The sequence below is a fragment of the Grammomys surdaster genome, unplaced genomic scaffold (genome assembly GCF_004785775.1).
Source record: "Grammomys surdaster isolate TR1022 unplaced genomic scaffold, NIH_TR_1.0 126187, whole genome shotgun sequence".
Lineage (NCBI taxonomy): Eukaryota > Metazoa > Chordata > Mammalia > Rodentia > Muridae > Grammomys > Grammomys surdaster.
The window spans coordinates 7,808,891-7,823,530 of NW_021620993.1; the positions used below are offsets into that span (position 1 = coordinate 7,808,891).

The window sequence follows — 14,640 nt, forward strand, 5'->3', positions numbered from 1 at the left end:
CCTCGGGTCCTATTTCCAGAAGAATTCTTGTTGCCATTTAAAGCTCATTTGCTTGGCCATCATTGCCCACGTTTTTATGAATGCTTTGGTGTTCCAAGTTCCCACAGCTGTTCATTAAGCTCTGCTTACCTAATTCTCAGCTCCCTTTAGCGTCCCTAAACTTTTCCAAATTCCTCCTCCAAGCCAGCACCGTAGGCCTAAGTACCACAAGCTCAGGTTAGCCACGTGAGCCCCCCCCCAACTTCTCTAACACCAGGTTCTGCTTTAGTCATTTCTACATCACCATAACCAACCTCCTGGCATAAAACCTTGACGAGGGAGGGTCCATTTCAGCTAACGGTCAGGGGTGCTGGTCCATGCTGTGGGGAGAGTGTGACTGAGCAGAATGGCTTACTGCATGGCAGCCAAGCAGGGAAAGGAAGGAGCCTCGGGGACCTGATAAAGATGTCTAAGTCCCTCCTCCAGTGAACTACTTCCTCTAGTCAGGTCCCATCTACAAAGTTATCCATGGCTTCCCAAAATGGTACCACCGTGGAGTCGTCAAGTTCATGCTCAAATAGGCCTGAGTGATATTTCAGATTCAAAATGTAACACAGTGATTTACCTATGTGTAAGGACATGTGCCTTCTGTGCCACCTTAGAGAGCTTTTGCCACCCCTCCAGTTCCCTTCCAAGTGTCCCATCTAGGCTGTCATCCTTGAGTCACAGAGAAGCCCCTTCAGGGTGTGATGGTGATGGTGATTATAAACTCGATGGTATCTAGGGTCAATGTGGATGAGCGGTAATCTAGATTAAGTTAAAGTGGGATGCTCCATCCTAAACGTAGGCAGCACTAGCCAGTGGGCTAGGGCCCCAGACTGGGTACAAAGGAGGAAGCTGGCTGGGTACCAGTGTTCACCTCCCTCTGCTTCCTGGCGACAGATGCCATGTGACCAGCAGCCTCGCCCCTGCTGCCATGCCTCGCCTGGCATGAGGATTTCCCCCAGATCCTGAGCCAAAAGAAACCTTTCCTTTTCTCCCTTCAGTTGCTCTTATCAGGATATTTTATCACAGCGACCAAACACATTGCTAAGACACAGGGTTTATATTTCACATCTCCTGATTCTTGCCCTCGGGTGAGTTAGAGGCTTAAATTCCAAGGTGAGACACCAGAGGGCACAATAAAGCTGCTTCTGGGTCAGAGCCGAGCTACCACCTGGCCACTTTCTACAGCTTGTGGCTGTGACCAGCAAGGAAGTGACTGTTCTGCCAGACAATTGATCCTAATTCTTGTGAGGAGTTAGGCTAGTGTACTGGTTGTTGTGGAAGAACAATATCTTTACTAGAACCCGGAGCACTCCCTGGGGTTCTCTAACTGCTCAGTGACTAGTCGTGGACAGGGCACCTGTCACTGAGCAGCTGAAGTGCTCACAGAGAGTAACCTGGTTCCAGAGTGGGTTCAGAGGAAGCCCGTGAGAATGAATGAATGTCTATACCACTGTGGAAATGCTTCTTTCTCAAACCTCTTCCTCTCTTCTTCCAGGTAGTTGGCCGCCAACAGGACTGAATGGCCTTTGTCACTGAATAAACTGATGGTACAGCTTGCCTGAGGAAGAGACAGTGGCCCTTAGTTCTCTCAGAGGTCCCCATGGAACGGTGGAGCTGAGTCTATGGGGAGGGTACGAACAGATCTGAGCAGCATAAGATGAGGCTATACTGGGCCAGCAACTGGCTCAGCTTCCTAAGTTTTCTTCAGACACTGCCTTCGAGCTTTTTGGTTGATGCCTTAACCCACACCAAGTTGTCCCTTACATAAAATGTCACAGTGGAGCAGGATACAAAAGGGAACAGGACACAAAACTTTCCCTCTATGAACTGCTCAGTAGTGTTTTCTCGTGTATTTTCTAGAAAAGTCCATGTGGCAGGTGGATACATTAACTAGGTCTATAGCTGGCTATGATGTGGCACCCTATTGTTTATGGCTCTGGTACTGCAGCTCCCAACAGTGTCTAACTTCACAAGACAAATTCAGGGTTAGAAAAGAAAGTTGGGGCTGGTAAGATGGCTCAATGGTTAAGAGCACTGACTATTCTTCCAAAGGTCGTAAGTCCAATTCTCAGCAACCACATGTTGACTCACAACCATCTATAAAGGGACCTGTTGCTCTCTTCTGGTCTGTAGGTTTACGTGTAGAGTTCTCATTTTAAAAATAAGTAAATAAATAAATATTTTTTTAAAGGAAAAGAAAATTGAAAGGTAGCCAATTTGAATCCAGACAGTGTTACATTCTGACTTTTGTTCTCTCTATGCAGGCTGGAGCAGACTGTGACTCACTTGTTAATTCCTACCCAACCTACCTGCCAAGTGGTGACTCAGTAATGTCATCATGAAGACACCTATAAAAAGCAAATATGCTACAAAACAGACCAGCCTCAAAGAGCATTCTACCTTGTAAGGAGGTAGGCTTACAGATTGCAAACCACTGTTTAAATAATAAGAGAGTAAAGCATTTGTGAAGCCCTGGTTTGATTGCCAGGGTCCAAAAAAATACAATAATATTAATATCTAAGAGCTGGAGAGATGGCTCAGTGGTTAAGAGCACTGGCTGATCTTAGAGAGAGCACTGACTCAGTTCCCAGCTCTCACATGGAGACTCACAACTGTTGCAATCCCATGTCCAGGGGTCAGCCTCCTTCTTCAGCCTCCTTAGGCACTAGACACACACATGGGATACAGACAATCATTCAATGAGTCACATTTACTTTTAAAAAATAAAAAAAAATCAGATTTATTCAACAATGACTTAATCTGAAAAATCTGAAATTTTTAAAATAAGGTAAAATATTTAGGGGTATCGCTCAGTGGTAAAGCTTTTGTTTAGCCTGTGCAAGGCCCTAGGTTCAATCTCCAGTATTGTTGAAAAGACAAGGCCTCCCTAAACATGTATTGTATTTAAAAGCTAAATAAACAAGGTAAATAAATTCAGAATAAAGGGGGCCTCCACCTTATAAAAATTCATCGGATGTAAAGTAAAGCCATATACTTTACCTATCTCACTGCCTAAGTGTTATGCTTTAATAAAAAGTGCTTTTAAAAAACACTCAGACCTCCCTGGCAATGGGCAAAGGGACACCCTGTTGGTAATGGTGTTCTTATATCAGTCAGGGGCAGAGTAGATGGCAGTCCTTTGTTCATCCTAGCTTGATGTCTAGTTTGGTGGCCAAAGCTATCTAATGTCTAAGATTCATAAAAATTAAATCAAATCTAGGCAGGCAGCTCGGGAGGAGGAAGACAGAGACCTGCTGACTGCCGTGCCACCCACAAGCCTGCCCTCCAGCCCATAGACACTTGCTCACCACCACACTATACAGCATAGATGAAAGATGTCACCCAGGAGCCTGGCAGGCACATGGCCTGCCTGCAGCAGGAGCCACCACTATGTGTGAGTGTGTGGTGGTCAGATGGGAGAGAGGTGGAGCATCTTGAGCATTGCGAAGAGAGATGGAACTAGAGACTCAGGGTGGAGAGGAGTAGCCTGTTGTGAGTGCTCAGCCCTGCCACCTGAGGCCATGGTGAGGTCCCAGTCTGAGCTGCTGCTGAGGGCCACGTCTGGGTCCCTGGCTACGCAGGGACAGGGGTCAATGTTTGTGCCTCACATTACCACTAGAGAACATAGTGACTTCCCTGGTTGGGACACATGGATGCCCAGGGGCTGTGATACCTGGCCCCACCTCTCACTGGATATGGTGCTCTGGAGAGCTGGCCCTATTGCTCAACAGTGGCAGCACTCTGGAGAGTGGGCCCTGTGTCTTGCCCAGGCAGCACAGTGGAGCTGGCCCTGGTGGCAGGGGAGTGGGTGAACCAGCCCAAGGATGTGAGTACGGAAGAACCAGTCCTGCGACTGGTATGCCATGTGATGGTACAGGCACAGAGGATTCCTCCCCCCACCCCACACCCCACCAGCTGCCCCTTGCCACCTCCAGCAGTCGGGAAAGCTACCCACAGGGTCATAAGCTTGGGAGAGCTAGACCTGTCCCTTTCTAGCTGGAATATTCAGGAGAGTAAGCCCTGTTGTTACCTGGACCGCACAGAAGAGCTGGCCCTAGTGGTAGGGGTACAGGTGAACCAGCTCTGAGGGTGAGAGCGTGGGCAAGCTGGCCCTGCTACTGGTATGTCATAAGGTGGCCTGGGTACAGGTAGATGCCTCCTCCTGCCGCACTTTGCCCCTCACTAACTGCAAGCATTTGCACCAGCTGGCAGGATCATGAGATCAGGTGAACGGGTCCTGCCCCTTACCAGCTGCAGCACTTGGGAGAGCAGGCTCTGCACCTCACCTGGGCACAGTAGGGCTGATCCTGGTTGAACTGGCCTGCCACTTGTCTGGCATGAAGGTGGCATGGTTGCAAGGATGATGCCTTTGCTACCCCTCCCTTGCCACCTGGAGTAGCCAGGAGAGCTGGTCCAGGGGTCAGGACAGTGGGAAAGCTAGCCCTGACCCCTCAATGGTTGTAATACTCAGGAGAGAGGCCCCGAACCTCATCTGGGCAGCACAGGAGAGCTGGCCCTGGTGGAGGGGTGAGCCAGACCCAAGGTGTGAGAGCAGGAGAGCTGGCCCAGCCCCTCACAGGCTGCTGCACTTGGGAGAGTGGAGCCAATACCTTGACTGGGCAGCACCATGGAGCTGGCTCTGGAAGCACAGGTGCAGGAGAGCTGACCCTGCCTTCTGCTAATGGTGGCATTGGATGGTGTCTTAGTTAGGGTTTCCATTGCTGTGAAGAGACACCATGACCAAGGCAACCCTTATAAAGGACAACATTTAATTTGGGCTGGCTTACAGGTTCAGAGGTTCAGTCCATTATCATCATGGCAGGAAGCATGGCAGTGTGCAGGCAGACACGGTGGTAGAAAAGGGGCTGAGAGTTCTTTATCTTGATCCAAAGGCAGCCAGGAGAAGACTGGCTTCCAGGCAGTCAGGAGGAGGGTCTCAAAGCCCAGACTGACTGTGTTACATTTCCTCCAACAAGGCTACACCCACTCCAACAAAACCACACCTCTAATAGTGTTGTTCCCTGGGCCAAGCATATTCAAACTACCACAGATCGCCTAGTCAGAGCAGTACTAGAGAGCTCACCCTGGAGGTGCAGATAAGGGAGAGCTGGCAGGCTGACTAGCTCAGTTACCACCCAGATCCAGCTCCAGGGCTCTGAGTTGGCCCACCCTAAAATATGTACCATCTGCAAATGGTTGAGATGTGTGAAAGGACCAGTCCTGCTGATCCAAAGCTGCAGGATCTCCATGACACAGGGCAACAACAGGATAACCAGGGGGAGCCCTGATGAGGATCCGACACTGATAGTGTCACAGAACCCAGAGATCTCAAACCAGACCAATGACTCATTGCAACGAACGTTTGCAAATGAAGATGTGTGGACAGAGGGGTATGCTGTGGGACACACTGTGACACACTACAGCTTCCATGATGAGATGTTTTCTATGCTTTGTTGTTGTTGTTGGTGGTGTGTGTGTGTGTATTTTATTTGTAGGAAAAGGTTGCAGGGGCAAAGGGTGGATATGAGAATTTGAGAAGATAAGCAGGACTGGGCTGCATAATGTGAAACTCACAACAAATCAGTAAAAAGTTAAAAAAAGAAATCCTCAGAAGTGAGGTGATGGCCATGAGCAGCGTGTCCTAGTTTCTCTTCTCGCTGCTGTGATAAAGCACTTGGCAAAAGCAACGAGAGGGGGAGGGGCTCGCTTGGCTCACAGTTTGAGGGTATTGGGGCAGCAGGAGCCGAGGAGGCAGCTGGTCACATTGTATCTGCAGTAGGAAGCAGAGAAGAGAGAACAGTTATTCTCCAGCCCTGCTTGCTTTTCTCCTTATTCAGTCCTGGACCTCAGTCCACTGACTGCTGCTGGCCCACTTCTAGGGTGAGTCTATCCTCCTCAACTAACTTAACATGGCAAGTTCTCACAGGCATGCCCAGTGGATTTTCTCCTAGGTGATTCTCAGTCATTTCCAGCTGATATTAACCATCACATCTCTATCCCTTGTCAACTTGACAACCAAGCACATCACTTTAAAACCAGAACATTCTTCCCTTCCCCATGGGCTCGCTGCCGTCTCCTAATACAAAATGCATTCAGTCCAACTTCAGAAGTCCTCACAACCTAGCAATTCCGACATTATCTAAAAGTCCAAGTCTTACCTAAGATTCAGAGCCAACATCTTATACAGTCAAATGAAAGTTACGTTCTTGCATTGTCTGATGGCACAGGATAAACAGTCCCGTTCCAGGAGGGAAGAATCGGAACACAGCAAGGGTGGTCAGATTAAGGCAGGACTGAAACCCAGCAGGGCAAACGCAGAACTCTGCAGCATCATGTCTGGCATCTTCAGCTCATGGTAGAATCATCTGGGCTCCAAAAGATTTGGGTAGCCCTTCCTTTGCTCTTCTGCTGCCTGCAGCAAGGTAGCCTCACTCTTGGGTCAACTCCATTCAATGTCTGCAGCTTTCCCTGGTCACACCCTATGGCTTGATCATGCTGGGGTCTCCACTGCAACTTTTCAGCGGCTTTTCCCAGAGAATCAAACCCTAGTGCACACTGTCTGGCACAATGCTCTGTGATATCCTCAATCTTGCATCTTTCATGAACACGAAACCAGTGCCGCATGGATAATACTGCCAGGTTCTGCGGCTGAAACATAAATAACAGCATAGAGCCTCAAAGGCCCCGTGCTGCTTGTTCTGGATCCTGGACGCCTGGCACACACAGACTAACATATTATAGAGGTGTCTTAATCTCAAGTAGATACAAAAGCATGCCCAGGAAACAGGCCACCAGCTGAGGGACAGAGTTACAATGAGTCTACAGGGAAAGGACTAGAGACAGACACACAGACACACACAGACACAGAGAGAGAGAGAGAGAGAGACAGAGAGAGAGAGACAGACAGACAGAGAGAGAGAGAGAGAGACAGAGAGAGACAGAGACAGAGAGACAGAGAGACAGAGAGACAGAGAGACAGAGAGACAGAGGCGGATTAACCCAGCAGCCAGCAGGGGGAGTTGGAGCTCAAAGTCACAGTAGTTCCAGGCTAGCCTGGGCTACATGAAGCCCTGTCTCAAAAAACAATAAGAAAATAAAAGGAATGGAGGGGTAATTAAAACCACCAGTATGAGACAACTCTCTCTCTTCAAGGTTTTAAAGTTGTTTTTAATTGTGTGTGTGTATGTGTGTGTGTTGCCTACAGCTATGTCTGTCTATGTACCATGTGCATGCCTGGTGCCTACAGAGGCAGAAGAGGATGTTGCATCCTCCAGAACTGGAGTTATGAATGGCTGTGAGCCACCATCTGGGTGCCAGGAATGGAAGCCAGGTCCTCTGGAAGAGCAGCCAGTGCTCTTAACCTCTGAGCCATCTCTCCAGCCAGGCTCTTCAAGTGTTTAATACAAGAGCCTAACATGGAATCTATCTTCATTGCATATTTAGGTGCGTGACTCAGCATCATCACCGGCAGGCTGTGCAGGATGGACCAGCACCCATTCTTCTTGCGTGCCTGAAATCTTAGACCTGTTGGTTAATGTCTGTCCCTAGTTCTTAGCAACCAGTTGTAATCTTTGACCTGGTTGGCTCAACTAGTTTATATGTCTTTTGCAAGTGGAATCATCCAGTGTGTATTTTCCTGTGACTGGATTATTTCACTCCAGGTTTATCTATGACTGACACAGATGGTAGAAGTCCCTTCCTTGGTAAGGCCGAATGATATTCCATCATATGTATATACACTCTCTTTTTAAGCCTTCATTTGCTGATAGGTATGGGTTACTTCCTGTGTTTTGGCTGCTCTGAATAATGCTGAACCTGGGAGTGCTAACATTATTTTGAGGTCCTACCTTCAATTCTTTTGGATGAATACCCAAGATTGGATTATAGAGACATTTTACTTTAAATTTTTTAAGGAGCCTCCAGACTGGAAAGCAAACCCAATTTAAAAGTGGAAAGATTTAAAAGCCAGAGGCAGTGAGACAGCTCAGTGGGTAAAGGCATTTATTTACCAAGCAAACCTGGCAACTGGAGTAGGATCCCTGGATTTTACCATAGAAGGAGAAAACTGGCTCCTGAGAAGCTTTCCTCTGACTTCTGCATACATGTGCACACGCGCACCTGTGTGCGCGCACGCGCGCACACACACACACACACACACACACACATGAATGCATGCACATACTCACGGATGGACGCACATATGAACACACATGCACACTCGCACTCGTGTACACCCATGCACATACATATCCACTCACGCACCTGTTCACACACATATACCAGGCAAGAATATCCTTCCCTGTTCATATTCATCCTCTGTATATGGTAGAGAGAACAATAGACACAGGGTAGCTCTATGGAGCCCCCATGGGACAGGGCCATTAGTTTACCATCAGCTTAGCCCACAAACATCCACAGACTTGTCTTCCCATAACCTCCATTTGTTCCCCAAATCCATCAGAGCTGTCTGGATGCAGCTCTGTAATTGCCGCATGGTGTCAGCAAACAGAAGCCGCCACGTAGGTTTGCTCCAGAAAGTTGAGTGTCACTGTGAGACCTGACCTGCTTCATTTTGCCTGGCCTCATTTTTGCCATTAAAATTCTCCCTTGAGAAATGTAAAATAAGGGCCAAACTACAAGGACACTCCAAATATATGTACATTTTATCAAAGTGCAACAGCTGGCTTGCAAGGCAGTCTCCTCTTCCTGACTCACCATCTGGAATTAGTTCCCAGGGCACAGCATTTTATCAATGCAACCTCCATCCGCACAGCACCTCGATTCCTGGGGACTGTCAACAAGTGACCCTTGATCACTGCCCTCAAAGTAATACAGACATTGTTTAGCATCATGTATTGTGTGCCCACAGGGAAGGTACCTGATAGAATCAATCCCACTTTACAGAAAGGGGAGAGTGTTTTGTTTTATCTAGTGATAGACTGTGTCTACCACTTGCAAGCTAATCCCCAAGTTCATGAGACTCAGCCCTGTCTTATTCCCAACTGGCTCAGGGTGAGCACTGGGGAGAGCTTCAAAATGGTTCAAGGGTGGAGTGAACGAATGCTGGGTTATTACGCAGGCACAGAAGAACAGACCCAGGGCACTGCAGTCTACTGCATCAGTACCACTCACTGAGCATCCATCAGACCCACACTGAGGTACCAGAGGACCATTACAGCCTGGCAATGGCTCGGCACTGCTGGAGATCAGGTTAGAAGCCTGCCATAGACCAGCAGGCCAATGCTTCAGCTGCCTGGTTTTCACTGAGATGTCTTACCAAGTAGAATGTGGGTGAACCATATGTCCTTTGTTTGCCTATGCAAAAAAGGAAAAAAAAGAACCCACAATGCCTTTCCACATCATTATAGTTGTAAGCTGGGTTGAGCCTCAGCCCTGAGTTTCAATAGGCCAAACCCAAGTCCTCCCTGCATGCCCCTTGCTGTCTCTCAGATCCGTCCAACCTGCCCCAGCTGCTTGGCCCTCCCCTGCACCAGGCCTGCCCCAGATGCCCTGCACCTGGCCACAGGAACCTTATCTGGAAGCACTCACAGCTTCCTCACCTGTGTATGTCATTGCCTGTCCTAGACAATTCCTTTCTAAACTGAATTTTCTGAACATCTGAAGCCTGGTGAGCATTCTGTCATTGAGCTCCATCTGTGGCCCCATCCCTACCTACCTTTTCTCTTTCAATAGACCCTGTTCCAGAAGTTTCAGACCTGCTTAAGCTCATCCCCTCTGACTGCTGCTGATATACTGCAGCCTGCAGGTTTCCTGGCCGTGTGTGCCCTGTACATAGGTGGTCCCCTTTACCTATATGCTGTTCCCCTGCCCTGTGTGTTGGCCTCTTTGCCTGCACATAATGTTTCTCTTTAAGCATTTCCCTCCCACAGACCCCATTCAGCAGGCCAGTGGTTACCCAGACAACTCCCTCATTCTGGGCTTCTCCCATCACTGCTAAGCTCGTATCAAATTCTAATTCTGTGTATAGAGTTCTCTAGGAGATTCAACTCATGTATTTAATTGATAGTGAATAAACTATAACATTAGGGGACCAAATGGCTGAAAGGAGAAAGCTGAGTTTACACACTTATCTCCATTAATAACTGTGAAAACAGTGATCGGGTAGCATCACTGTAGAATTCATAATAGAAATAGGAAATTACCAATATTTGTAATAAAAGATTCCCTGATGCAGATGGTGAGATGGCTCAGTGTTTAAGAGCACGGCTACTCTTCTAGAGGACCTGGTTTTCATCCCTAGCACCCACGTGGTAGCTCACAACTGTCTGTAACTCCATTTCCATGGAATCCGATGGCCTCTTCTGGCTTCCATAGGCACCAGGCATATATGTGGGGCACAGACACACATTCAAGCAAAATATCTATACATATAAAATAGTAATAATAATAATAACGCAAAAATTTAAACATCCCTCAAGCAATGCTGGGTATTTGCACATCAAAATACATAATAAACGTGAACTCCACAGGCTCGTGCTGATACACAGAAATTAATAGACAAATAAGTAAATAAAGGATCCAGGACAGTGGCTACTCAGAACTGTGGAAGGGGTGCTGGTAACTGAAAAATCGAATACTGACAGTCATCAAAGCCAGAGCTGATGCATCCTAATGCCTTTGATGAAAGGCTTGTCAAGGAATGGGAATTCACACAGTCTCGATGTGTCCGCTTATGAAAACACCTACTGGGCTGAAGAGATAGCTCGGCAGTTGTGGGACAGTAAAACCATGTCAGGAAGCTTGGTGGGTAGAGCGGGTTGAAACCTGGTGTGGGCACACACCTGAGACTTAGGCGACTCCCAGCTCCCTACCAGATTACTGGCCTAGAACACATGCCACACTTCCCATATAAGGAAACGTGATCTGTAGTCACATAGGCCCAGAACAGAGTTCTCCATGCTAATGAGGTTCCTAGAGGCCCTGAGGGTTTAGCTAATAAGCTTCCCTTCCCAGACACTCCTCCCTGCAAAAGGTATTTAATCTCAGGTTCACCCTGAGAAGTTGGTTCCGTATGTTATGCACCCATTTTCCACAACGAACAGCCAATAAATGATATAGATGAATATGGACTGTCTCTTTAATCTATTGCCACCATGGGGAATGTGGGAAAGGCCTTCGCCCACAGAGCACAGCCAACTCTCCCATAAAAGTCCCATCTGCCAGACAACCGCTGCCAAGCTAAGAACAATGACCAGGAACACCCCCACTCCCACCACCACCAGCTCTGGCATTTCCACATCTCAGATTGCTTTCCCACTGCTGGAGCTGGTCTGGGTGATTCCCTGGAGCCCAGCAGCTGCCTGGTGGTGACGCGGGATAAGCTCAAACCCCTCTTAGCAGCCGTGCTCTGAGGCCTGAGGAACACTGACCAACAAGCAGTTAAGAGCATGTGCTGCTCTTCCAGAGGGTGCAAGTTTGATTCCCCGCACCTACAGGGCTGACAGCTGCCTATAATTCCAGCTGCAGTGCATCTGACACCCGTGGCACACTCACACAGACACACAGCATACATTTGATTTAAAGAAAAACCTAAACCTTAAAAAATCACTAATTACTTAGCAATTAAAAATCACAAGACTCATTAAGTCTGCAGCAGAGAAACCTGCCAAGCACCATGCTGGCCAAGTGATAAAAGTTAGGCACTAATAATAGAACGGGAGATCAGTGTCACGTGCCTCCTGACAGGGTGTACTGAGGAGGGACACAGCACTGTGTTCTGCAGCGTTCCTGCCAAAATCCCCCACAAGACCCAAATCTAAACACACGGAGACGGCAAGAGACCCCGCAGCCAGGGCCTTTGCAGTCACTGCCATGTAATTACCACGGATGTCAAAACTGTGAAGAATAGAGAAACAGGAAAAAAATGGATCTGCTTAAAATTAATGTGTACTGTACAGTCCTGCTTTGCCTCCTCAGGACCCTGGAGCAAAGGGTGGGTGCAAGTTGGCCTATGGGGTAGTTGGAGCATTGTGTCATGCCTTGTGGCATTGTGTCATTGCTGTGGGATGGAAAAGATGCCCCTACTTTTAAAAATATACACTGAAAGAGTAAATAACAATGGGGCCCCATACAGTGACGCAGGCTACAATCTCAGCCCTCAGGAAGCTGGGGTAGGAGGATCATAAATTCAGAGCCAGCAAAGACTACATAGTCAGCACTTGTCTTTAAAGGAAGGAATAAAGGAAGGAAGGAAGGAAGGAAGGAAGGAAGGAAGGAAGGAAGGAAGGAAGAAAGGAAGAAAGGAAGGAAAAAGGGTGATGAGCCCCATTGTATTCTTACTCTTAAATAGCAATACAACACAGGCATAAGGCAAGCCACACATTAGCCTTTCGGGAACTGAGTGAAAGGCACGGGAGCTCTTCACATTATTTCTCTAACTTTCCTCCAAATTTAAGATTATATTAACATTGAAAGTATCTTCCTTGGGGCTGGAGAGATGGCTCAACAGTTAAGAGCATACACTGACTGCTCTTCCAGAGGTCCTGAGTTCAAATCCCACCACACACACATGGCAGCTCACAAGTGTCTGTAACTCCAGTTCCAGGACATCTGACACTCTCACACAGACACAGATTCAGGCAAAACACAAATGTACATAAAATCAAAATAATTGCAAAAAGAGTCAGTTAAAAGTATCTTCTACTTTTCTGGTCTGTTCTTGTTTATCTATTTTTATCTTATTGTTTTTTTTTTAAACACCTGTTTGCTTCCTAACGAGAGGGAGAAAGAAAGTGTATAGATTTGGGGAGGAGGAGAGGATCTGGAAGGGGTTTGGGGAGGGAAAACCATGAGCAGAGTAAATAGTGTTAAAAAGTCTATTTTCAAATTTAAAAGGTACGGTCTACAAATCTGAAGATAAGCATTAATGAATTGCAAGTGTGTGGACCTTACTTAGAAATTGTATGTATGTATGTATGTATGTATGTATGTATGTATAAATAAATAAATAAATAAATAAATAAATAAATAAAATTGGGAGATGGCTCAGCCACTAAATGGCTTGCTGTGAAGGATCGAGGCCTGGAGAATTCACATAATCCCAGCTTCAAAGAGGCAGTCGAGGGCATCTCCTGGGCACGCTGGCCAACAAGGCTAGCCCAAGTGAGCTCTGGGCCTGACCCTGCTCAAGTAATAAGGTAGGAAGGTGATTTAGGCGGGTTCCTGACATCAGCTGTCACATGCATGTGCACATACATGTGTGCACACACGTGTAAATGTGCATATGCCCACATGTGCACACCGCACGCACACTCAGGAAAATGGCAAAAGGAAAAAATAAAAATTATAAAGCAATGGTGACATTTCATATTAACAGGATATATGACAACACTGCAAAGCTACTGTTACATTTTAAACATAAAATGCATGATATACCATATGCAGACAGGGCTGGTGAGGAAATGTAATGAAAATTAAAAATAAATAAAGAGACACATATGGAAGCATCTATCAACAAAAGTTAAAATGTCTGAGATTGGCTTCAAGTCACAGGAGGCGTGGAAGCCACAGCTTGAGAGGACAGATGAGGCCTACGGGCGGTGGGGGATGGGGACAAGGGGTTCATTCTATACCACCTTTGTATTTTTAAAAATCCCCATAATTAAAAATAAGTATAACATTTTAAATCTTCTTTGCTCGAAGAACAGTGGTGCCAAGTGACTCTCATGACAACGGGAGCCTCCTGAGTCCCAGGCTTGGGAACAAGCCTGTTCACTAAGCATCTCAGGATGAGAAATAAAGCAAGGTCCCCAGGGCACGGGGCTGACTCTATTTTGAGTGCAGTCGTGGGCCTGTGACTCTGGGTTCTCCTACACAGAACATTTCAGGATAGTTGAACAGATTTTCTTTTTTTAAGTTATCACATAACCCTGGTGGTGGCTGTCACCACCTACAGGGTACCCTGAAGCTCTGTTCTTCTTGTGTCCTTTCCTGTAAGACTCAAGCAGCAAGAAAACAAACCAGAGAAAATACTATATCAACCAAAGAAAATGGGGGAAAAATCAGTTACCCAGCCAGAGGGTAGAAATGCCACAACTCGGATCAATCAAGGAAATGCTTAATTCCAAATTTAACACACCAAGAACAATCACATATCATGGTATATGATATACCATGAGGTTATGGATAATCTATTCAGGAACTTACACACACACACACACACACACACACACACACACACACACACACACACTTTCCTACCAAGACATTCTTTTGCCCCACACCAGGGCCCTGGAAAATCTCATCAGCTTCCCAGGACTGATGGCACCTCTGCAGTGTGTGGCTGATGGCGTGAGGTGGCTTGGAGCACATGTGTAAGCCTGGAAGCTAGAAAGCTGTCATGGGGACAGGTGAGCTGAGAGAGGGGGATGGTAGAGTACAGGTGAAATGAAAATGGGGGTGGGGATCCCAGGGATAGAAAGATATAAGCCGGAAGGTGTTAGAAGGGATGGGGAAGAGAAGGAGATGGGTGTGTTAACTAAAACAAAGGATTCTGGGAAAGCATTATGGACACAATAACTTGCAAGCAAATTAAAAATATAATTTAAGCCTGGCAGTGGTGGCACATGCCTTTAATCCCAGCACTTGGGAGGC

General features: G+C 47.0%; 1 protein-coding gene and 1 non-coding gene across 2 annotated transcripts in view; one reads left to right on the forward strand and one right to left on the reverse strand.

The window, feature by feature from the left end:
- Nucleotides 1–14,640, reverse strand: part of Osbp2 (oxysterol binding protein 2) — a 158,680-nt gene that overhangs the window by 126,956 nt on the left and 17,084 nt on the right. The window lies entirely within an intron of this gene.
- Nucleotides 3,086–3,229, forward strand: LOC114613107. Its single transcript, XR_003710126.1, has one exon. It is a non-coding gene; the product is annotated as a small nucleolar RNA SNORA48 (small nucleolar RNA).